This window comes from Neofelis nebulosa, chromosome 6 (genome assembly GCF_028018385.1).
Source record: "Neofelis nebulosa isolate mNeoNeb1 chromosome 6, mNeoNeb1.pri, whole genome shotgun sequence".
NCBI classification, from domain to species: domain Eukaryota; kingdom Metazoa; phylum Chordata; class Mammalia; order Carnivora; family Felidae; genus Neofelis; species Neofelis nebulosa.
Genome location: NC_080787.1, coordinates 25,337,296 through 25,342,108, shown reverse-complemented (window position 1 = coordinate 25,342,108; position 4,813 = coordinate 25,337,296). Strand labels below are relative to the sequence as shown.

Below are 4,813 nucleotides of genomic sequence, written 5' to 3'. Positions count from 1 at the left end.
CCCCTCTCCTTTGCCCCCAAACACAACAGAAGTGATCTGAAGAGCAGTCACCTTAGTACCTGGGACCATCAAACACAGGAGCATTGAATGAATGAAGGTGTCACATGTTAAAGATAGAGTAAAAATAATTAGGAAGAGAACAGCCAGAGAGAGGGCCCAGATTGAAAGCAATCTCCAAGGCAGTGATGTTGACCTTCGTCCAATGGCTTTCTGTGACTTCTATCCCTAGTCATGTCTTTGTCATTAGAAGAAATGTGGGCAAATGTGAGGCTGTGCAGATGGACCTTGCAAGATAGTCTGACAGAAGAGAGGACAAAGAAACCATGAAGCCACTACAAGAATTATAAATATTAGTGTAAATGATGTAATTGCTCGAAGTCTATTTATTAGAGGAGAGACACTGCAAATCGCTTAAAGGATGATTTAAAGAAATACAAAAACTCACATACAATCTAGTACCTTTCTTTTTTTTAATTTTTTTTTACATTTGTATTTATTTTTGAGAGACTGAGAGAGACAGAGCACAAGTGGGGGAGGGGCAGAGGAGAATGAGACAGAATCCAAAGCAGTCTCCAGGTTCTGAGCTGTCAGCACAGATTGCGGGGCTCAAACTCACAAACTGAGATCATGACCTGAGCTGAAGTCGGACACTTAACCGACTGAGCCACCCAGGTGCCCCAAATCTAGTATCTTTCTAAACTTGAATTATTGAATAATTACTAGTTGATCTAAATCTTTTTTTCTTCTGTTTCTGCTTCTAACTTTTCTGCTTTCTTTGAAGGTTTTAAAAATAAAAAGACTATCGGCACTTTCCTTTGTATATACCTTGCCATAAAGAAACCCCTGATCTGTCAATAAGTGATCAGTAAGAACTTCCAGGAAGAGACAACATCACCAAGTTGGTCAGAGCCGAGGACCCCAGGTCAGGCTGCAAGGATCCAATGCTGGTACTGACCCTGACAAGTGGTTTAACCCCACTCCACCTCAGTTTCTTCATCTGTACAATGGAGACAACTAAAAACACCTGTCTCATGTGACTGGTGTGTGGATTGAATAATTCAGGTCAAATGCTTGGTACTGTGCCTGAGAGCAAATCAACAGTATGTCATTCCTTGGTGCTATTATGACCATCATCACATGCCTCCAGAGCAATCTCAGCTAATCTCTGAGCGCTGAGATCTTTCTCTGCTTCTCCTGGAGAGCTCTGCAGGAAAGGAATTTCCTCTTCCAGGGAGCTTTGGCTGTAAAACAAATACTGAATAATAAATAATTAAATAACAATTAAAAAAAGAATGTAGACATTTACACAATGGGCAACCACAGAGCAACACTGGCTTCTTCTAATCCATAAATGTTTCCCCTGGCAGCTAGCTTTTTAAGAGTCACTTACTTTCCCACCATTTTAACCAAACAGAAGAATTCAAAAATAAAGTTATCACATGGTTTCCTTAGCATCCAAATTTAACTCAGTTGAAGGAAGGGAAAGAAGGAAAGGACTGAGAGACTTGATGGCTGGTTAGAAAATGAGAAGGAGCATTCTTATATTAAAAATAAGTCCCCTGGGCTAATTCTTACTTAAATGTGTCTGTTCCATATACTAGATTTTTTTTTTATTTCTTTGTCCAGTTATTTTCTTTTCTTTTTCTTTTTTCTTTTCAGGTGTTTTGTTTCCTTAAGTAAAGTGTTTTAGGTTATAGTTCTGGGCTTGATACGTTTTTGTTTTTTTTTTTGACACGGATGAATCAAGTCTGCTTCAAAATCTGATTTTTTATCTATATGAGTTCACCAAATGACTAGTCAGCATTAAACAAAAGGATCAAGTTAATACAAATCCCCACCAAATTAAACTCTTCTATTTAGTAGCAAAATCAATTACTTTCAGCTCTTGGTAGACAACCAAGCTAACATGGATCCCCATTTCTTGACTGATCAAAATGTCCTGTCTCAGGGTTCCCAAAAGGTCCTTGAGGTTCACTAACTTTCCACATAGGGCTCACCTGAACCTTGGGTGACCCACCTCTCATGTGTACCCTCTAGAGTATCCAGTGGTTGAGTTCTCTCCCTACCCAAGACAAAATTGTGAAGGGTCTGGGGTGTGGACCAGTTAAAATCACAACCGCTCAAGGCACAGCAGAAATGGGCAGAATTGCCAGCCACAGCGCCTCCAATGGTCTATCGTCCTTCTGTAGAATCATCTGTAGAATTAGTTTTACTTATATTGTGATTCTAAGCATTAAATCTTGCCACGAATCCTTTATTGCTCAATGTCTACCACCCGCCAAGAGGTAATAAAAAGTTGAATCAGATGCTCCTTTCTTAGGTTCCCAAGAGCTAATAATTTAAAATACAGATTATTCACAAAGGCTTCATTTTACTCCAAACAGAAATGTGCGAGTCAGTTTAGCTATTGCTTTTAATCTGTTTGGTACTGACATGGTGTGCTTCTCTCACTGTCTACTCATAACCTTCAGAAATGAAGTTCTTCTCATGTATCCTGGCCTTCTTAAGCAAGACAAAGTTAGGAAAATGCCTTAACCAAAGGATAATGCTGAAAAGATTACAGTAAAAAAGAGACTGAGAAATCAGTATATTAGCACTGGTGGCTGAGAACTTACCTTGCTAAATCCATCCCCACTAAGGTTGAGATGATAGTGTCAGTCTGACTGGCAGAGCTGTTCTTAGAAAAACAAAGCAAAAGGTTCAAAGCCACTTCCTAGAACCAATGGCTTTCAGATTTTTCCAGTTTCCAGTCAGAATATATTGACACCTTGACCCAATACCCAGACACATGAACTGAAACAAAGGTTTCATGAGTCAACATCTCCCCCAACTACAGGCAGTGCCCAGTGGTGTTTACCAATTCTGCTTGATTTCACTTTTGAAATGTTGGTTGTGACTTAGCAACTGATTTCACTATACTAATGGGTTGCGGCTCACAGTTTGAAAGAAACATGCCCCAGAAAATCACCTCCTATGCTACATAGGCCAAGCCAAGTGCTTATGAGGCAAAGACCAATGTTCCAGTTCCCATTTTAGTCCCTGATTAAGCACTGCTTCTCAATCACTGGTGTTAGAGAAAATGTTATTCTGGCACTTGCTGAAATGGTAAGGAAGACTTTATCCAAGACTGTTGCAGTAGAGCAGAAAGATGGAGCTCAACCCTGAGTATAAGAAGGATGAGTGAGGATTTGTTATAGCCAAGGAGAAAAGTGAAGGATCACCAAGAGGAGCATCAAGGGTAGGGGATTACTGCTAACCTGACCTAACATGATTCTTGCTAAGAACTGGCTAGGCAAGCCGAGGACAGGATTGGGGCCAAGGTCAAGGCCGAGTTCAGAAGAGGGTTCAGAGAAGTCTGACTAAAGTTTGGTGAAAGAGAGAGTCCTTTTCACCAGCAGTGGTCAACAGAAAGATGGGCAACATTTTGTTATTACTATAAGAGGAGAAATCTTCAAAGCAGAAACTGAGGTGATCTCCCAGCAGGCCACACTACCTAATAGCTCAAACATAGCCAAAGGGACTTCTAACCAAATCTCTGACATCCAGAGGTTTCCCTAAGATGACAGGAAAGGAATTAAGAGATCAGAAGAGGAGACTTCAGCAAATGAAAGATTTAATCAGTTTTTGAAAGATGGAAAGCAAAGAGGAAAATGGTAAAGATTTAGCAATTAGCTGCAAGTGAGGGTGTGCACTGGTGGGCAAAGGGGTACAAGAGCATGAGAGGTGGCCAGTCCTCCTCCAGAACCTGCAGCTGTCAGCCTTTGAGGAACCAGGCACCCAGAACGACAGGTGTGAGTCTCAGGCCTCGATGCGGGAGCCGATCGAAACCCTGAACATGAGCTGCTCAGGCCTCCATGTGCCCTTTCCTGCTCCTTTCTGCTAGCAACTACCCCCACCCCATACACAGTACTGTGCTCCCACCCACACCTCATCATGGATGGGAGACTGTGCTCTGGAGAAAATTAACCTGGGATTCTCTAGACTTGGGGATGTCAGACACAGTGTAAGGTAGGAATAAGTGAAAATGGAGGACTGGCCAAATTTTTCATCCATTTTAAGTTATTTGTGTGTATGGTGTAAGAAAGTGGTCTTGTTTCATTCTTTTTGCCTGTGGCTGTCCAGTTTTCCCTACACTGTTTATTGAAGAGAACATCCTTTACCCATTGTGTATCTTTGCCTCCCTTGTCATGAATTGACCATACATACATCAGTTTATTTCTGGGTTCTGTACTCTGTTCCACTGATCTGTGTCTACTTTTGATGCCAATACATACTCTTTTGATTACTATAGCTTTGTAATATAGTTTGAAATCTGGGAATGTGATGCTTCCGGATTTGTTCTTCTTTCTCAAGATTGCTTTCTCTATTTGGGATCTTTTGTGGGTCCATTCAAATTTTAAATTGTTTTTTTCTATTTCTGTGAAAAAAAATGTCTTTGGAATTATGATAGGGATTGTATCGAATCTGTGCATTGCTTTGGGTAGTATAGGCATTTTAACTATTAACTCTTCCAATCCATGACCATGGGATATCTTTCCATTTTTGGGGTGTCATCTTCAGTTTCTTTCATCAGTGTCTTATGGTTTTCAGGTCTTTACCTCCTTGGTTAAATTTATTCCTACATATTTTATTCTTTTAATATATTGTAAATGTGATCGTTTTCTCAATTTCTCCTTTTGATAGGTCATTGTTAGTATATAAAAATGCAACAGGTTTTTGTATATTGATTTTATACCCTGCAACTTTACCAAATTTGTTTACTAACTCTAACACCTTTTGGCAGAGCCTTTAGGGTTTTCTATATATAAAATCA

General features: G+C 40.1%; 1 long non-coding RNA gene across 1 annotated transcript in view; it reads right to left on the bottom strand.

The window, feature by feature from the left end:
• Positions 1-472: 472 nt before the first annotated feature.
• Positions 473-4,813, bottom strand: part of LOC131513829 (uncharacterized) — a 49,335-nt gene continuing 44,994 nt past the window's right edge. The window contains exons 3-4 of the long non-coding RNA XR_009262815.1: positions 2,616-2,672; positions 473-1,241 (exon numbers count right to left, since the gene is read on the bottom strand). This is a non-coding gene — a long non-coding RNA (uncharacterized LOC131513829). The remainder of the gene's footprint in view (positions 1,242-2,615; positions 2,673-4,813) is intronic.